Source organism: Microcaecilia unicolor, chromosome 5 (assembly GCF_901765095.1).
Source record: "Microcaecilia unicolor chromosome 5, aMicUni1.1, whole genome shotgun sequence".
NCBI classification, from domain to species: Eukaryota; Metazoa; Chordata; class Amphibia; order Gymnophiona; family Siphonopidae; genus Microcaecilia; species Microcaecilia unicolor.
Window position 1 is genome coordinate 176099295 of NC_044035.1, and position 20465 is coordinate 176119759.

At 44.6% G+C, this 20465-nt stretch overlaps 1 protein-coding gene across 4 annotated transcripts in view; it reads right to left on the reverse strand.

Moving 5' to 3' along the window:
* The window catches only part of IL34 (interleukin 34), a 144940-nt gene extending 135229 nt beyond the window's left edge, over positions 1–9711 (reverse strand). The window contains exon 1 of one of the 4 annotated variants that reach the window (XM_030203604.1): positions 9082–9704. The gene's annotated coding sequence lies outside the window, so the exon portion shown is untranslated. Of the gene's footprint in view, positions 1–8983; positions 9022–9081 lie in introns of those variants that run through there. The other 3 variants (XM_030203600.1, XM_030203601.1, XM_030203603.1) reach the window with 3 other exon arrangements.
* Between the last annotated feature and the right edge of the window lie 10754 nt (positions 9712–20465).

A 20465-nucleotide genomic window follows, 5' to 3' on the forward strand; every position in this document is an offset into this window, starting at 1 on the left:
ATCATCTTTCTGGAACAGCCCCCCTTTTCAGAATGTTGCTCAGATCCTAACAAATCTAAAATCTCTTCTCCCTGCAATATCATCTCATCCATGCATTGAGAGTCTGGCATGCTTCCTACCTTTTGGATCCTGATGTGGAACAGGCAGCATTCCTGAAAAAGCTACTCTGGAGGTTCTGAATTTCAAGGGAGAGCAATCAATCATAAATTATTGAGAGAAAAGATCAGTAAATAATACTATGAGATAAAATACTAAGAGATAAAATTAATACTGAAAAGTTTCTTTGCACCACAGAATAAAATACAAGTCATTAATCAGTTAGCAATTCTCCTATTCTTACAGCTTTGCAACCTACCTCTAAAAGATATGGATGTATGAATAAAAAACACCTCCATGTCCATGAAGTAATTGATAAGAATTAGTATATGCCATGATGCCTGTACATTCAAACTAAAGGAGAAATAGATCTTGTACAAATAGATTATACATAAAAGGCTACTATTATAAGCGTCTAAGCCTACTTAACAGCATCAACAAATCCACATACATAAAAAGTGTTGACATATGAAAGTAAACCTCCAGGATCCAGCTCCATCATCAAATCTTACCAAGTATTCAAATGAGCAAAGGAAGGAGGCAACTGATATTGCAAAACAAGAGAAAAAAATCTTTAAAGAGTAAGATCAGCAAACTAGGAAAAAGAAGTGGCAAATAAACAAATCCAGAGGAGAATACAAAGTGTTGCTCTATACATCAATCAAAGCCAGACATATGAATGGTTAAGGAGAGGTCAACTGAATCTAAGAATGAGAGACTGATAGTTGCAGCCCAGAACAGTGAAATACAGAAAAGACAGTTCACAGCAAGCATGGAAAAAACTGGTAAAACATATATACGTACTGTAGATTATGTAAGAAAGAGCTGGAAATGATTACTCATCTCGTAGCTGGCTACAAAGCTCTGATAGGAGAAATACTCTATACAGAAAAATATAGCAAGTTGGTATGCATCATTCAAGCCAGAAAAGCAATGGTACCAGGACCCTAATACTATTATGGAAAATTAAAAGGCTGTGATCAACTGGGAAATTCTCATTCCAACTAATGAGAAGCTTGATGCAAGAAACCCATGGTGGTCAAAATCTCAAATGGAGGTAGTTCCTGAAGATGGCAGCTGCATGCTAAGATGATGCAACAGGTCTTACCTTATTTGTCTTGTGCTCTGGGTGGGATTACCTTCAGGATGGGAAAGTGTAAGAGCAAAAAAAAACCACAAAACACCAAAAAGTGGGAAACGGAAGAAGGCTCAAACCAAACAAAAGGACTTAAGAACAAACAGCACTTTAATTCACATAATGTATACAAGTTGCATAAAAAACACTTCTTATGTTGCTGTTGTATAAATGACTCAACACGACACCATGTTTCGGCACTGCATGCCTGGCTCAGTAGTCTTGCAGTTGTCTATCCAATAACTGGAGAAGAACAGCTACAATAATTGATATCTGAAGGTCTTTAAAAAGACCATGCACTAGGTATTTGTGCATAATCCAAACAAATCCATGAAAAACACTTGAAGTTGCTAAAGCGATTCCATGGCAATGGACCATCCTCCGTAAATCTATACAATACTCTCCATATTAAAAATCAATCAGCAGGGAACAGCCACTGGTTTTTTTTTAAACGTCAAAAACGCATAAGAGCAGTCAGGGAGGCAAGTACTCTTTGCCTCCTGTTTTGCCAGCTTCTGGTTCTATGATATTCTGGTCACCATATCTCATAAAAGATATAGCAGAATTAGAAAAGGGCAACCAAAATGATAAAGGGGATGGAACTCATATGAGGAAAGGTTTAAGAGGATAGGGTTCTTCAGCTTGGAAAAGAGATGGCTGAGAGGGGAAATGATAGGGGTCTACAAAATCCTGAGTGGTGTAGAACATGTAAAAGTGAATCAATTTTTCGCTCTTTCAAAAAGTACAAAGACTATGGGACACTCAACGAAGTTACATGGAAATACTTTTAAAACAAATAGGAGAAAGTATTTTTTTCACTCATTGAATTAATCTCTGGAACTCATTGCCAGAGGATATGGTTACACTAGTTAGCATATCTGGGTTTTTAAAAGGTTTGGACAGGTTCCTAGAGGAAAAATCCATAGTCTGCTATTGAGAAAGACACGGGGAAGCCACTGCTTGCCCTGGGACTGGTAGTATGGAATCTTGCTACTATCTGACATTCTGCCAGGTACTTGTAACCTGAATTGGCTACTGTTGGAAACAGGAGACTGGGCTAAAAGGACCATTGGTCTGACCCAGTATAGCTATTCTTATGTTCTTATGACCGGTGCATCTGGGCAGATGAGAGGTGGTTCAGTAAACAAAGTTGACTTGTTTGGAAGTGTTTCCGCTGTGGGAGAGCTGAGCTCTCCTATGGGCCCGATACCACACTGAGCCCAGACGGAGAACCCCTTTGCCACAACCAGGGCCGGTCTTAGGGCGAGGCGACCGCATAGGGCCTCGCGCTCAAGGGGGCCCTGCGCAGCGCGAGTTCCAGTCCCCCTCCCTCTGAATTTTAAAAGTTACCTCGTCGGGTTACAGGCAGCGGCAGGAGTGAAAAGCGTGCGAGCTGCTTGGCGCTTCAGGAGCCTTCCTTTCCCTCTCTCAGCTCTGATCCCGCCTTCGTGGAAACAGGAAATGAGGGCGGGACCAGAGCTGAGAGAGGGAAAGGAAGGCTCCTAAAGCGCCGAGCAGCTCGCACGCTTTTAACTCCTGCCGCTGCCTGTAACCCGACGAAGTAACTTTTAAAATTCAGAGGGAGGGGAGGGAGGCCTCGGAGGGAGGGGAGGCCTTGGAAGGTGGGGAGCCTTGGAAATGGCAGGGAGGGAGGGAGGAAGGCCTTGGAGCTGGGAGGAAGGCCGGCCTTGGAGCTGGCAGGGAGGGAGAGAGGGAGGCCTTGGAGCTGGGAGGAGGGAGGACTTGGAGCTGGGAAGGAGGGAGGAGCCCTGGAGCTCGGAGGGAGGGCGGATGGTCCTGGAGCTCGGAGGGGATGGCCGGCCCTGGAGCTAGGGTGGGGGCGGAGCTTGTGTGGAGCTAGGGTGGGGGCAGAGATGGGGTGGGGCCCCATCAAATTGGTCTGCACAGGGCCCCGCACTTGCTAAGACCAGCCCTGGCCACAACCACAGACTTCAAGCTCCCCTGCCCCAGAAATGAAATGTTGCTCTCTGGAATGAAAGTTGAACATGGTGAGCAGAGAAGGTACAGAGGTAAGCCGCATGGAAGCAGTGGCGTAGCCAGACCTGACATTTTGGGTGGGCCCAGAGGTAATATGGGTGGGCACTGTGTATATAGGTACGAGTAGTGTTTCTTGGGATACTACAAAATAATGCCGTAGAATGCACTTGATGATGGATTTCTAAGTAGTCTGCCCAACAGCTGCCCTGGATCAACATAAACCACAGACATACTTAATGGAAAAACTGATATTTTTAAACATAGTTACATTATGCCATATCAAATTTGACCAGACATAAGTCTACTATAATGGCAAACATCTCAATGCACATGACAGGATCCTGCAATATAATTACAGCAATGACATATAACAATGTATTCAAATTCTGGTAGCACCTCAATAATAGCAACAAAATCCCTTCACTGCCAGGTACTTTGTAAAGTAGCACTAAATCCTGCATTGAGGTTTCTCAGATCCTATGTTGCAAACCTTAACATCAATTCCAATAACAGTACCTTTACAAAGGCAGCAGTAAATATACACAACACCACTACGCATCCCATTGGAAAAGCCAGACAAGTCAGACTCATAGATCCCCACACAAACCACATGCCAGCAGAATCTCTCACCTACTCAGTCACATGCAGAACACAGACCAACCCTCATCAATTACAGAATAAAGGACCAAAAATTAGAAATTGTCATCAGCTCTTCCCTTCCCCCCCCCCCCATCTATCCCCATAGACTGGAATCAGCGTTTCCCTTCCCTACCATCCATCTCCCTATCCCTGAATCTGCCCTTCTTTTCCTTCCCTACCCTCCTATCCATCTCCATAGCCCAATATCAGCTCTTCCCTTCTCTACCTTACCCCCCCTCCCTCATCCATTCTGGTATCAGCCCTTTCCTTTCCCACCATCCATCCCATAGCTAGGCATCAGCCCTACCCTTCCCCCACACCTCCCTGTAACCTAGTGTCAGCCCTGTCCTACCCCCTACCCATCCCCGCATGGTCTGGCATCTCCCCCCCCCCCTCCCAAAGGACAGCAGCATTAAATATGACCCTTTTTTTTATGTCCTGGGCACTGCAAAGCCCACCTCCACCTAGAAACCCACCTCCATTAAATTTAAAACTTTTTTTTTATATTTTACCAAGGCACTGCACTTCAAAGACCAACCCCACCCAAAAACCCACCAAGGCACCAACACGACAAATATACTACCTGGGCACTATTAACATTTATTTTCGTTGGGTTTCTGGGTGAGGCAAAATGAAGAGCCCACCCCTACTCAGAACCCCACCATCAGCCAGCATTAGAGTGTACATGTTAACAATTTTTAAAAATATTTATTTTACCTGGGCTAGGAAGCTGGGCATCGGTGGTGGCAGGCACTGGTGCAGACTCGCACTCTGTGCTGCTGTTGTAGGGCCACAGGGGGAGTGTTAAGACCAAGGCCGTGGGAGGGGGGAGAGATTAACAAAAAAAGCTGATTGAGCCATCGAGGGGAAAGTGAAGAACACGATATCAATGGCAGCCAGCAGATTTTTCCATTCAGCACTGTGGCGCCATTGTGTGCACTGTGGGAGGAGCGGAGGAGCGTAAAGCAGCAGAATGAAACCAGATGGGGAGCAGCGACGGAGGAGTAGCGGCTACAATGATCGCTGCCGGCGCCTACATCTGCTCACTTCTGGATCAGGACCTGGCCTGCATTACAGGAAAAAAATGGGTAGGTAGGAGGAGGAGCGGACGGTTGCCGCGCCGGCTGCCTGGGTGGGCATGGAAGATCAAGTTATCGCAATGAAAGCAGCTTCCTCTGTTCAAGAGGGGATTGACTCTGATTTCTCCTGGCTCTGGGGAGCAACAACTGATGGAATATAAATATGGGGGCAATGTGTGTGGAGAAGTTTCTAGACGTTAAAAAAATCTAACTTTACTTAGATGGGGGATTGCCTCAAGGAACTGCTGTCTGGATGAGAACATCTGGATGAAGTTGGAAAGCAAAGGGCAAAACTGAAAGGAGCTATTGTAAGGGCAACAAACCATTTTGTAAGGAAAGTAAATAAAAGGAAAAGGAGGTCACTTTGGTTCTCAAAAGTAGTAGCTGAAAAGGTAAGGAAAAAGAGGATAGCCTTTATAAACAAACTACAAGAAGTGAAGGAAAGATATTTTTGGATGGAAGAATTACAGCTTTTCCTGATATTTCCTATGAAACTGAGGAAAACTGGAAGCATTTTTTGTTACTTCATCCAGGAATTTTGCAATTGAGAGCTTCTTTCTTTCTGAAATTTCATTGTAGTTTAGCAGTTTTCTAAATATATATTTTTGATCACTCTCATCTGACTGCTTTCTTGCGGGTCCTTTTACTAAACTGCACTAACAGATTTAGCACAAACTAACAATTAGCATGTGCTAAATGATAAGACATCAACACATTTAGCATACGCTAAATCCATTAGTGCACCTTAGTAAAAGAACCCTTGATGTGCAGCAGATTAGTGTCGATTCCCAAGGAGGAATCTTAAGGAGGGGTTTGAAAAATATAACTCTGCTTTTGTTAGGCTTTCCTTTTTATTTTATGTTTCCTACATTTTCCCCTTTACAGCTGGGTTACCCTCAATAATGGTGGATTTTGTTAATTTGCCTAAAATTATTTTCAAATTTAAACTGATGTTTTTCTCTTTTTCTATATTGCAAAATGTTCCTATACAAGTGTATTTTCTTGTGTGATATTGCTAAATTCATAAATAAATTTTAAAAAAGAAAACCATAGTGGTAAAGGAGAAGAAACATGAGAATGGCATTAATGTATTTAAATATAGGCAGGGAGACTATACATAAAAATCCAGAGTGGATTTATGGTAATAGGGGGGTTTTAAGCAAAGTTTGTAATAAATAATGCACAACTTTATTTGTCATACATATTGTTTAGTACTCTATTCTTTTTTTGTGATTGCATTGATAATAGAAGTGCCAAGTGATTATTCTATGCATCATGTGAATAGAGAGAGAAGATCCTCAAGTATCACGTAATGCCGTCAGAGACCAAGAAAATTTGACAAAAGATAAAGAAATGTTTCCCATTGATTTTAGTGCCATGGGCATAATGAAAAGAAATTTACAAGAACACCTTGACAAAAGGCCTAAGTATGGAACTTATAAAGTCTAGAAGGAAGCTCTCTTTGGCACAATGCAAGTAAAATTCCAGCAGTAAATTTGAGATGGAGAATCTTACTCCAGTTACCCTGGTTTAGACGTGAAATTCTCCCGGATTCTATATATGGCACTGAGTTGTGTGCACAAATTTGGCTGTGCGTCCAATTTGTGAATGCAACTAATTGATTAACGAGCCAACCAGTGCCAGTGGAGTGGAGGAGTGGCCTAGTGGTTAGGGTGGTGGACTTTGGTCCTGGGGAACTGAGGAACTGAGTTTGATTCCCATTCAGGCACGGGCAGCTCCTTGTGACTCTGGGCAAGTCACTCAACCCTCCATTGCCCCATGTAAGCCGCATTGAGCCTGCCATGAGTGGGAAAGCATGGGGTACAAATGTAACTAAAATAAATAATTGGGAAATAACACTACTACTACTACTACTATTTAGCATTTCTATAGCGCTACAAGGCATACGCAGCACAAGCAATTATCAGCACTAACTGGCAATAAGTAGAATTTATGCACCCATTTTTCAGGCATATTCTAAAAAGAGATGCATGTAAATTCCAGTGTATGGCCATGGGAGGGGGAAAGGTGGGCTGGGGGCATTCCTAAAATTTATACGTGTTGTCATAGAATTAGAGGGATCCGCGCCTAATTGATCACACCTAAATGTAGCTGCAGTTCCCGGCACTTAGCACTATTCTATAAATCGCACGTAAGTGCTATTTTTTTCGGCTTCAATTTTCTTAGGTGCCATTTATAGAATCTAATCCAGCACGTGTAAAAAAACTAACCTATTTGGAAATATTGCCCCCAGCTAAGTTCAAGTCTGTTGGAGCTGCCCATCCAGTGCTATGGCCACGGTGCCCACAGAGAAAAGGATAGAGATTGAGCATTAAAGAAGAAATAGTGCAGCGCAGCGGTGTGCAGGGGAAAATATTTTGTTCTATTTTCTTTTTTTTTTTTTTTTTCATTTTAATCATTTTATTTCATGTTAGTCTATACTAATAAGCATGCATTTAACAAAAAAATCATGCACTAAAATGAAAAATGCATATCCCTACATGGGTGGCTTAGGGAGAGAAAATACCAGTCTAAAGGAAGCCTAGATTCCAGAAGGGATGTGATCTCAGGAGTGGGAGGGTCACAGAGATAGGTCTTTTTCAGCTTAGTAGAATGGATGTAACGTAGAGAAATGTACCATTTGCCAAATTATTTGTGTTGAAGATAATTTACAGTAACGACTTTTGTTTGGAAAATCAATCTTGAATGGACAGTCTTTGTAGTAAAAACCTTATCTCCCTTTGCAACCCTCACCATGACTGAGCAGTGCCAGTCAGTCTGTTATTGGGTGGGGTCCCCCTGTCCAAAGGTGTACATAAGAAAGGGATTACATATATATCAGCAAACCAAGATACATACGTCCATGACACACACATTATAAAGGTATGCAGCATCAGAAAAGTGATACTCAAATACTCCAAGGTCTGGTAGTGTTCTGCACTTAACACTGGATATCTGGTGCATATTTAATGCAAATTTGAAAAAGCCTGACATTTCACCAACAAAACTGCACACACAACAGACCATGAAATTACACCAACGGGTTGATTAAGCTTTACTTTTTCTCAGATTTGAAAACAGAACACAAAAAAAGGTTGACAGGTTTCAAAGTATATCCAACCCTTTCTCAGCTCCCCTGTCAGATATCGACACTCATCATCACCATTACTACAACCAATGAACGGTTTTTCTCACATTCCCCATGCTAACCCCTTAACTCTGAGGCTGGCAGGTCGCAAAACTGTTCCATGTGGTCAGACTCAACATCATACTGTGTAGCAAGTTCAAAAAAAATAATGAGCTTTTATCATTTTTGATTCAAAACTTATCATGCTGTACATGTACTCTACTCCTGATTTTTTTCGTGCGCGTGACAAGAATCGAGCTTCATTCACTTCTGACATCTCCGCCTTCACTAGGGTCCCAAATGTCATCATTCATGATCTGAAGCTTCGGTAATGCTCCCTTGCCCGAATAAATCAAATCAGGATGAGGAGTGAGGCCAGGAAATATTCTGCATATAGTACAGCATCGAATTTGTGTAAAACACGTTTGATTTACAAGTCGCAAAATAAGAAATCACTGGACTTCCAGTCTCAGAGCCAACTCCCATCTAGATTTCCTTTAACTACAGAGCCCATCAGTTATCAAAGCAAGATTGAAACCTCACTGGTCTATTATCGTGCAAAATCTGATAATAATGTGTAACCTTGGTTTGGGTAAATCATTTCTATTTCTCTGCACTTCTGGACTACAATTCCAAAACAAGCCATTTGCTTTAATCTGGCTTTCTCAATCAATAAATAAATTACCGATAAAAGATTTTACCCAGAATCTTTCTTTCCCCGAGAAAGAGAGCAGGGCTCCTAAACTATCCAGATTGGGGAAAAAAAACCCAGCTTTTTTTCTCGCACGGGATACTTGTAGAAGTTAACAGCAATCCAATTAAAGATTACAGCAGATACAAAAAATAATCGCAATCCCTTATGCCCACAGGCACCTAATAAACTGCAATGTCAGAAAATGCTCCAGAGACCTTAACAGCTACTCCAACGCTGTTTCCTGATCCAATTAAAAAAAAAAAAAAAAACGACGTACAACTTTAACTATGTCTGGGGTTTGAGACGCGCTTACTTGAGGTGTGAGATGTCCAGCACAGCACAGGTACGTCACTTTCTGCTCTCGCCAGCTGTGCCGCGCGCCTCCTCTTCTCTGGGTGTAGCACGCGGCCCTCAGGTCAGGTGCAGTGACACTTCGCACTTCCTTTTCTGGGGTCTCCAGGGGTGTAGCGCGCGGCCCCCAGGTGCAGTCCTGAGGGCGCGGAACTTGCAGAATCTATAATATATATATATGTATCTCTTCTGGCACTGGGAAATCCTAAACTACTAAGATTGAGCTGTTGCGTCTTCTAGACCGCCTCCGGTAATAAACTTTTCTCTTGATCTATTTATTATTATTTATTGGCTAGGCTCAGCCTTCGCGCTGCTCCTCCTTCTGTGTCGCGTGGGTTCTGGGAAACGGGGTTTGTTCTGGGAAGAGTAGCGAAGAACAGTGGTAGGCTTAGAATTATCACAAATGAGACAAAATAACACACTGAAATAGAATCTCTTTTGGGTCCAACACTTAGAGCGCCTGTTCAGTGACGGGCTGTACATTGCAAGGATAATTTCCTGTAACGTCATTAGCTTGGCTTGTGCCAGCACCGTACACGTAGCTCATGTTACAGCTCCTGCTTTTTCTCAAGTATTTAAAAAGCCATGCTTCTGAGTACATTGATTAAGACCTACTATCAGAAAGAAGCCAAGCACTGTGGAAGCACTCAGGGATCCCACTCCAACTTCCTTCTGAAGCCATTTGGGCACACCCCCTTTATCCCTTGCAACTGGGCCTGCCATAACCAACCTTGCTGCTCAAAGAGTTAGGTCACCTCACTCCTCCCCCGCCTCCCCCCCACACCTCTTTTAACTGGCAGACTCTGTGTACAAGCTCTTGCCCTGTTTCACTTCTCAAAGACTGATGTAATAAGCAGCGCCCACCTGTGTGCACAAACTGGCATGTGATTGTGCACACGGCCAATGCACAAAACATTACCGCTGGTTTTACTGGCCAAGCAATGCTCAAGTGGTTTTAGCACAGGTATTGTGTGAAAATCATTACTGCAGACGCATTAACATGCATTAACTATTGTGTATTATGTATTCCAAGGTCATGCTCAACAAAAAAATTTCTCACACACATTGTACATGAGAAAGTTGTTGCCTGATCCAGAGAAGCATAGAATAGCTAGTTGAGTGGAGCAGATGTCTACCAGCAGCCCTTCTCTCCCTCCAGTTAGACTACCCTGCCCCAGACTGCTTTGTGTACCAGACCCTAGCAACCTCCTACCCTCTGCTCAGGCACTTACAGATAGATAGAGTGGAGGAGTGGTGTAAACCCCCTAGTCGTAGATCAGGTAATTACAATAATTAAAGAAATAAATATATAGGAATGTCACAGTTTCAAATAGGGTTCCCAAATAAACTCCACGCAACCAAGGGATTTGACAAGAAAAAAATATTAACTATTTTATTAAATGGTAAAATAAATAGAAACATTTGGATATGTTCCTTAATGTTGGTACCAATTGTTAAAGTTTGCTAGTATTAAATAAAAATAGTGCAAGGTGTTAAATATTTTGTGATAAGTTACAAAGGCAATAAGATGTTCAAAACTACAATTACAGTTCCAAGACCCCAACCCCACTTCTGCAATAACATAAAACATCCCAAACATGTACACAACCCTAATTATGGTACTCAGATCTGATATATATATTTTTTTTTCAATTTGTGTGTGCACAATAATGCTACCGGTGTATCAAATCTTCGCTAGCATCGCTGCTCTCTTGCATTGGGTACCTTGGTCTTCTCCACATCCATGTCTCCTCGGTTGGCGAGGTCAGCTCACCGGCTCAGGAACTCCAGGATACCTACTGCTGTGACTCAAAGAACTAAAAAAATGAAAATCCTGACTCCCTGTGCTCGTTGTGTGTGCTAACCTCAATCAGTATTTTCTCTGGCAAGGGACCTTGTGGGCTAACTAAATTCAAATAAAAAGATAAGCAAGGGAAATTCCTATCTAGCCCTCCCAATACATGACCCCTTTTTCTTTTATTTTGTTATACACCCTCTACTCAAACTGATGGACTACTAAAGTAAACTTCCTAGAGAAAGGCCCTTAACTGCAGGCACTCACAGGGATCGAGGCTTAGGCTGGGCAGCTCCTTCCCCAGGGCAGGCTCGCTTAGGTGTGGACACTCGAACCAGCAGGCTTCTGTGCTGGATCCTCCTGAGACAGACACTCACGCTGGCAGCAGTGGCGTAGCCAGAAGGCAATTTTTGGGTGGGCCAACAGGGTGGATGGGTTGGCACTACAACTTTTTTGAAAGAGAAAAAACAGAAACCGGATGCACCCATGCTCTGTCCCTACCTCACTCCCCATAACTTCAATGAGGGTAGCAGTGCAGGCTTCAGTGGCTGCAGGCCATTTGAGAGCTAAGGGTAGTACAATAGACTGCACGTCAGCCCCATTGAGCCATGGTCCTCCAACACACATATGGTATTGAAGCCAAACACATTCTGCATCCAGAGGACCTCCTGGCCCTCCACCAACAATGGATACAGAGCACAGCAAGGACATTTCCCCATAAAACTCATCATACAAAGACATTTTGGTTTCTAGTGTAATCTCAATTACAGACATATTATAAATTAATTTAAAAAAAAATCTATAAAACAAAAGTCACTGAGAACCCACAGCAAATCTACAATGCCAACGCTAACTTCCAAAAACAAGGATCCTACTACCTATGAAAAGGAAGTGCATTAAATATTATAGTGGGGCCCTAAAATACAAATACATTTATTAGGAAAGATGAACAAGCCAAATTACTACAGAATGCTACATAGAAACGTCATGCTAACAGAATACTTCACTCACACACACAGAACACAAATGTCAAATACAGAATAAGTGACCACAAACTCTAGAAATATAAATTAAACAGAAACCCCAAGAAACCAGACCTTGCATGTAGTACAACACCAGAGAAACATGAAAGAAACGTATTTCCTCCTGGGCAAAATATAAAGACAGCACATGCCAGGGATGGTGTTAGGGGTTGCAACTAGGGCAATTGTGCCTAGTTCCCTAGCCAGAGAAAGCCCGCCTGCTGGAAGTTGAAGACGCAACCTGGTAATGGACTTTGGGGTCCTTTCCTAGATTTCTGTCCTGGACCCCAGCCATGTTTAAAATCAACTCTGGCAAGATGTACATTCCAAATTCAAGATATTATATTCACAACATTGAAAATAAAATAATTTTTTGTACCTTTTTGTTGTCTGGTCATTTTATTTTTCAAATCATATTGGTCTCAGTCTCTGGTTTCTGCTTCCCTCTGTCTTCTCTGAACTCACTTGCCAGGGTCTCCTGTCTATTTGACATTTCTTCTTTATCCATGTCCATCGTCCATCATCCATCTCTGTTTTCCTATATTTCCTTGTCCAGTATCTCCCCTGTGTTCATATCCCCTCATAGGCGCCGACTCCGTGGGTGCTGTGGGTGCTCGAGCACCCCCAATATTTTGGGACCCGAGGCCAGGGGCAATCTCCCACAAGTGCCGGCGCATCTCTCTGCTGTGCTGACCCCGACCGCGACGCCAACATGGACGCATTATCTTTGGTATTCAGTGGCAGCGCTCAGCTCCTGTCACCTTCTGGCCCCCCTCGCTCTCCCCTGTGCTGACCACGATGCTGTTGACGGAAGGACGCTGATTCTCTCTCCTTCTGCTCTGCCTCTAGCTAGTACATTGGCTGCCGTCGTCGATACCGGCCTGCCCCCTTCAGAGGTAACGTCCTTCTTCCCCAAGGGCAGGTCACAGTAGAGGGAAGTGGAAGGCACTCACGTCTCACTTGGAGGAGTCAGAAACGTGGTCAACCGCGGTAGCTTCACTTACCTAAATATATATTACTTCAGATTTTCAGATGATTGTGCAGAGCCTGGTGTTGATGAGGATTGATTACTGTAATCCATTATATTTGGGGACGTCAACTGCAACGTTCCAGGCTCTGCAGGTCATCCATAATACAGCACACGTTTGATTATAGGAGTGCCGAGATCTGCACATATCACTCCAGTTTTGAAAAAGCTTCACTGGCTAGTCTATCTTTATGAGAGATGGCAAGCTTTTTGTTGACACTGTTCCATTTGTCGGACCCATCGGCAGGTGTGGGATTGGGGCTGGCACACGAGCTTTGCCTTTTCCCCATCCCAACATCTCCTGCAGGCTTTGGCACACTAGGGTTACCCAGTAGATTCCTTTTTGGAGAAGCTCAATTTGTAGCCTATTATCCTATAAGAAAATGTCTATTGAAAAGTATGAATAGTTTCATTGGCGTCAATTTTGATAATGCTGGGAAAGAAAGAGTAATGCAGCTGGCTACCAATGACATACAGAATTATGTTTAATGTTTTGTCCTTGATTCATCGATGAATATATGCTAGTGCGCCAGTATATATATATATATATATATATATATATATGTTTTTATGTTCTTATGTTTAATACTGATGATGTCGTCAGGACAGACAGGCACACATATTCAGCCTCACTAAACTTGTATACATATTTTATTTTATTTTTTTTCACTTTTCTTACATGCTGCTATCTTTGAACTGTAAATATATACATACATACATATTTGTTGAAAATGCAACGTAGTCGTATATTCTAGAAAAGTTTATTTTCATCAATTAAAAACAAAAGAAAGGTGAATGTAGTCTAAGAATATTTTTGGTGGTGGCAGGTGGAGGGAGAATATTGGAATGTGTTCATTCAGCACCCCCAATCATTTTGAAAAGTTGGCTCCTATGTATCCTCTCATCCATCATCATTCCTCTGTGCACCTATGCACCCCATGCCCAGCATATCCCTTCTATGTTCCTATTCTCCCCCTTGTCTGGTATCTCTCCCCCCTCTCTGTGTCCATATACCCCCTTCTCCAGTGTCCAGCATTACATTTCTATTCCATACCCCCCCTTGTCAGGTTTTGCCCCTCTGTGCCCATATGCCATTGCCATCCCCATACAGCATCTCACATTTGTGTACCTGTCCCCATGCTCCCACCTAATGCCTATCATCTCCCTTCTGTATCTGTACACCTCCCTATGTCCCTTTTCTCCGTCCTCCACACAAATGTGTCCCTCTCCTCTCTGATCCCACCCCAACCAGCTTCTCTTCCTCTCTCTTTCCTTCCACTTATGCATCTGGCTCTTTCTCCCACTATGGGTTCAGCATTTGACTCCCTCTTCCTTTATCCCCTTGCCCAGCATCTCTCTCCCTTCCCTCTAACCCCTCCCATAGGTCCAGCACCTTTCTCTCTTTGCTCCAGCCCTCTTTGCAGGTCCACATCGCTCCTTTCCCTTCAGCCATCCCCTGCATATCCAGCACCTGTCCTCCAGCCCCCCCCCCCACATGTCCAGCACCTCTCTCCCTTTTATCCAGCCCCCCTACGTGTCCAGCACCTCTCCTCTCCCCTTCATTTCAACCCTCTGCATATCCAGCACATCTCCCCTTTCCCTCCAACCCCCCATATCCAGCTCCTCTCCCTTTCCCTCCAACCCCCCTGCAAATCCAGCACCTCTCCCCTTCCCTCAAACCTCCCCCCTGCAAGTCCTGTACCTCTCTCCCTTCCGTTCTCTCCAACCCATGCCCCTCACAAGTCTAGCACCTTTCTCTTCCCTTCAGGCCCCTCCCCTCCAAGGGCCAGCACCTTCGTATCTTCCTTTCCCCCCCAATTGGGTCCCAGGCCCACCCAATCACAACTCAGGCCCACCCAGTAAGTGCTCGGAAAATCGGGCATTAAAAAAATATCTGTGAAGCCGTTTCGCAGGCAGTGCTTCGCGTCTGCCCTGCGTGCATTGCAAAAGAAGGAAATTGCCTTCCCTCACTGTGTCCCGCCCTCCGAGGGGAGAGAAGGGGTGGGGAGGGGGGTCTCAGATGGGAGAAGGGGTGGGGAGGGGGTCTCAGATGAGGGGAGGGGAGTCTCAGATGGGGGAGGGGAGGGGGGTCGGGTCTCAGATGGGAGAAGGGGACTGGGGTGGAGAGGGGGTCTCGGGAGAAGGGGGCTGGAACTGGGATCTAAGAAGGGGCCAGTAGGGAAAATAGGGGCCATGCCTGGGGCTGGTGGGAGAGTGGGTCTGGGGCTGAAAAGGGGGGGGGGCCCTAATGCAAGGCATGTGGATGAAGGGGGCTGGAACTGGGGGCTGAAAAGGAGGGTAGGTGGGATAAGGGGGCTAGCACTGGAACTGGAGGCTGAAAAGGGGCAGGGGCTGAAACTGTGGAGACTGGGGGCTGAAAAGGGGACAGGGAGAAGTGGCTGGGGCTGAAGCTCAGGACTGGTGAGAGAAAAGGGCTGGGGTTGAAACTAGGGGCTGAAAAGGGGACAGGGAGAAGTGGCTGGGGGCTGAAGCTCGGGACTGGTGGGAGAAAAGGGCTGGGGCTGAAACTGGGGACTGGTGGGATAGTGGAGCTGAAACTGGGGGCTGAAAAGGGGGGATAGGTGGGAGATGTGGGCTGGGGCTAGAACTAGGTGCAGGTGCGATAAGGGGGCTGGAATTGTAAAATTTAAACACACCTCTAGCATCTATGGGCACCTAGGGTTACCATTCATCTGGATTTTTTGAGGGCATGGCCGGGGTGTCTGGTGGGTTTTTCTGGACAAACAGGCGATCGAGCGGTGCCGTGGGTCTCCCCTCCCCTTACTTACTATCTGCCCTGGTGATCTAGTGACCTCTTCGGGGCAGGAAAGAGCCCCCTCTTTCCTGCCCGGAGCGCTGCCTTGCCCTTCATTCTTCTCGGTCTCGGCTGGGGATTCAAAATGGCGAGGCTGCTTCAACTCTCGGCGGCCATTTTGAATTCCCACCCGAAACCGAGAAGCATGCAGGGCAAGGGCAGGCAGCGCTCCGGGCAGGAATGAGGGGGCTCTTTCCTGCCCCGAAGAGGTCACTAGACCACCAGGGCAGTAGATAGTAAGGGGAGGAGAGGGGAATATGTGACAAGGGAGAGGGGAGGTGACAGGAGGAAAAGTGACGGGGAGGCAGGGGAGGGGAATATGTGACAGGGGGCAGGATGAGGATCCGAAAGGGATGTGGTGTGGGCGGGGCAGGGGACATGGTGTGGGTGGGCAGGGGCAGGGGGCGTGACATGTGCCCTCTTTTTCAGAGGACAAAATATGGTAACCCTATGGGCACCTGAGTTCTTAGTTTTATAACAGTGCTGGAGCATTTTAAACACTTTAAACATTTTAACTAAAAGGTGTCAGTGCTGTTGCTAGCCTGCCCTGAGACCTCTGTACCTCCCTGTCCTCTGCAAGATGCGCCCCTCTCAGGGAAAGGGGGGGGAACAAGCATAGGCGCCCCGTATAGCCTCCCCAGCCCAATCTTGACCTTCCCCCGGCTGCTGCCCTCACAAACGCAGGGCTTGCGCAGCAGCCAGGGAGCTCTCCCACCGTCCTTCCTTCCTGCTCTCCTCGACCGGCCTTCCTTCCTGCTCTCCTCGACCGGCAGCTTTCCTTGCCCCCCCCCCCCCCCCCCCCCCCCGTGTATAACCGTTTTACTCTCCCTAGCAGCAACGTGAAGAAAAAGGCACTGTCTGCAGGATCGCCTCCGGCTTCAGCTTTTCTCTTCGCTTCGCTCTTCACACAGCGTCCCGCCTTCGCGATGATGCATTTCCTGTTTCCGCGAAGGCGGGACATTGTGTGAAGAGCGAAGCGAAGGGAAAAGCTGAAGGCGATCCTGCAGACAGTGCCTTTTTCTTCACGTTGCTGCCAGGGAGAGTAAAACGGTTAAGGCGAGGGCAGGGAGAATCGCTGGGAGGGGAGGGGAACAGATCATCGCTGGACAAGACATGGAGAGAAGGGGAAGGCAGGGGGAGAGAACAGATCGCTGGAGGGGAGGGGAGAGGCGAATTTCTGGCCATGGGTGGATGGATGGAGGGGAGGGTAGAGATCGCTGGAGAGAAGGGGAAGAGAACAGATCCCTGGAGAGGAGGTGAGGGCAGGGGAGAAGAGAATTGCTGCACACAACAGAAGAAACTGGGACCAAAGCTAACAGAAAAACTAAATACTCAGACAGCAAAGGTAGAAAACCTTTTTATTCAGAATTTATTAATTGAAATAGGTCAGCTTTTGGAAATGTGCACCTGTGATATTTTGCATGCAAGTTTAAATTTTTCTAGTATTGCATGCAGAGTCTGACTTCTTGAGGTAACTTTCCAGTTCAGTATTTTGCCTTCATGTCTGTTGTGTCATGTGTTTTTCATGTGTGATCAAGGTGCAGTATTCTGTTAGCATGTAGTATTTGCAGCCCTTTTTATTTTTTTCACTAGGTTGTGTACTGGTGTTTTAGAGCCAGGTGTAATTATAGTGCTGCCTTTCCACACATAAGGTTGTAGCTTGTCCTGTCCTTGTAATTGGTGCTGTTGTGGTTTGCTAAGGTTATGAGTGTGTTTTTGCATAAGTTTGTGCATAGTGTTTTGCAGTGGAGAGATTGTGTGTTGGCCTTACTGAGCTGGCACCAAAACATCTGAAAGGGTGTAGAGCCTAAATCATGACACACTTCCTCTTGAAGGATCTACATATGATCTCTCTATATAAAAGGCAACACCAACGTTCTATGAAGCCTCCAGCCGGAAGTGTGAAGGGGGCGAGATATCCGGTTTCCCTATGAGTCTCTGCCCCGCCCTCTCTGTAACACAGTCAGTGAAGGAAAACAGCAGAGCACGAAATGAAATCGCTGGCTCTGTAACAGTGAAGGACTCAGAGGGGGGAGGGGAGAGAGGCCAGAGGGCAGGGACACACACACTCCCACATGCACACAGAAGAAAACATTGCTAGCCCCCGTTTCATTTGCATCAGAAACGGGGCTTTTTTTACTAGTTGTTAATAAAAGGAGCTCATTGTGAACACTATCCACCCTAAAAGGATGTTTTGTGGCTCTACATTAGAATTGTGATATTATGATCCTTTGTTTCATATTGTTGATGGTCTGCTTTTTCCATATGGGTGGTATATTGGTGTATTCTGTCCAGTGTAATATTTATGGTACAGTAAGTTTCTGAGTGTGTTTTTGCACAAAGTTGTGCATAGTGTTTTGCAGTTGAGCGATTGGTTAGCTTATGCTTTGAGCAACCACTTTATTCTTTGACATATGATACATATCTAATATTATTAACATTTGTATAGCGCTACCAGACGCACGCAGTGCTGAACACCTGACACAAATAGACAGTCCCTGCTCAATAGAGCTTACAATCTAATATCTAAATTTATAAAAGGTATTAATTGTGACTATTTTATTTTTACTTATTTTTTTTTCTGTGTGTTGTCAGACAATTATGGAGGTAAGCACCGCCCCTGGCCCCACCCCTAACTCCACCCCCTTTAGCCTCCCCAAACAGTTGGGCCACCGACCGCCTATGGGAACAAGGTAAAGGCTTCTTTTTTTCCCCATATTTACAGTGGCCTAGTGGTTAGAGCACTGGTCTTCTTGCAATCCAGAGGTGGCCGGTTCAAATCCCACTGCTGCTCCTTGTGATCTTGGGCAAGTCACTTAACCCTCCATTGCCTCAGGTACAAAATTAGATTGTGAGCCCTCCTGGGACAGAGAAATATCCAGTGTACCTGAATGTAACTCACCTTGAGCTGCTACTGAAAAAGGTGTGAGCAAAATCTAAATAAATAATAAATATGTGGAATGCCTTCCCACGGGAGGTGGTGGAGATGAAAACGATAATGGAATTCAAACATGCGCTGGATAAACACAAAGGAATTTTGTTTAGAAGGAATGGATCTACAGAATCTTAGCGGAGATTGTGTGGCAACAATGGTAATTACAGTGCTGCATACGTCTAGTAGCACTATAGAAATGATAAGTAGTAGTAGTAGTAATTGGGAAGCAAAACTAGTTCTGGGCAGACTTCTATGGTCTATGCCCTGAAGGTAACTGAATAGATAGGGATGGGCTGGAGTGTAAATTTTAAGGGGCTTCGATGTTAGCTTCAGAACATTTAGTACAAGAACAGTGCTGGGCAGACTTCTACGGTCTGTGCCCTGAGAATGGCAAGGACAAATCAAACATGCCATGTAAAATGAGTTGATCTTGTTGGGCAGACTGGATGGACCGTTCAGGTCTTTAGCTGCCGTCATTTACTATGTTACTATGAAAGAGGAAAGTTGACATTTAGCAATGAGGCTCAGATTACTGCTGTGATTTTAACCTGGCAGTAATTTGCATGCTCGTTAAATAGAATATGTCATGGCAATTTTGTGGCTCTAATTTTGCAGTGGAGTATGGGCCCCACAGTTTTACCTGTACAGTTCAGTAACTGATGCAACAAGGAATTGTGGAAGAGAAACAAGTGCATTGCAAAGAAGTGTGCAGGATCCTCTACACTTTTCTGCCTAGCTCTGATAATAGTGAGAATAGGCTTTTCAAACTGTTTCTTGTTACATCTGACACGCGTAGGTCATTACCGCCCAAATTCTTTACTGCTAGGTCTATGGCTGGCAGTAAGTTCTCAGTCCCAAAATGGATGTGCTGCAATTTTGATTTTGCTGCATGTCCATTATCGTCAAAAAAAGGCCTCTTTTACAGGTGCGCTGAAAAATGATTCTGCATGCGCCTGAAACCCGCGCCTACACTACCGCAGGCCATTTTCAGCGCACCTTTGTAAAAGGACCTCTAAATTAATTAGCCGACGAGGTATTTGCGATCACAAGATAAAATGTTATTAGAGGTTCTCCCAGTTGTGGAAACTCGATTGATGTCCACAAGAAAGGGAGCATTTTTCTTTTTAGCGCCTTCCATGTAGAATGCTCTTCCACAAACTTTATGAGAAGTTCATTCTCTTACATGTTTTTTTGCGTTTGTTGAAGCCTTATTTCATGAAGGCCTTTGTGGTCTCATTGCCTGAGGATCAGGGGGAGTTTTTTTAGTCTGGAATCTGGTATGAGGTTGTTGATTTAATTACTTTGGTTTTTTAAATGATTTTTTTTTTTTGCCTGATCTTGTGTGGATGAGTCTTTCCTATTTTAAATGGTGTTTTTTTCAGTCTTTTAAATTTGTATGATGTACACTGCTGTATTCTTGCATATGTAAGCCAATGTGGTATAGCAAGTTTAATAAACTATAACTATATTTCTATATCTACATCTATATCTCACTGGAATTCCAAATCTGAAGGTTGTAATTGATTGCACCTGGGTTGCCCTTACCTGTCCATCCAATAGAAAGATAGCATTCTGCAGAAAGTGCTCTTTGAATATTCAGTTTGTATGTGATGCACACATGAAGATCTTGAATCTGATCTCTAAGCTTTCTGTCTGTTGCTATAATTCTTTTTTTTTTTTTTTATGCAGCACCCTCTTTGTGGAATAATCTTCCACATTTTATACAGGCAGAAGCAAATTTTAATAAGTTTA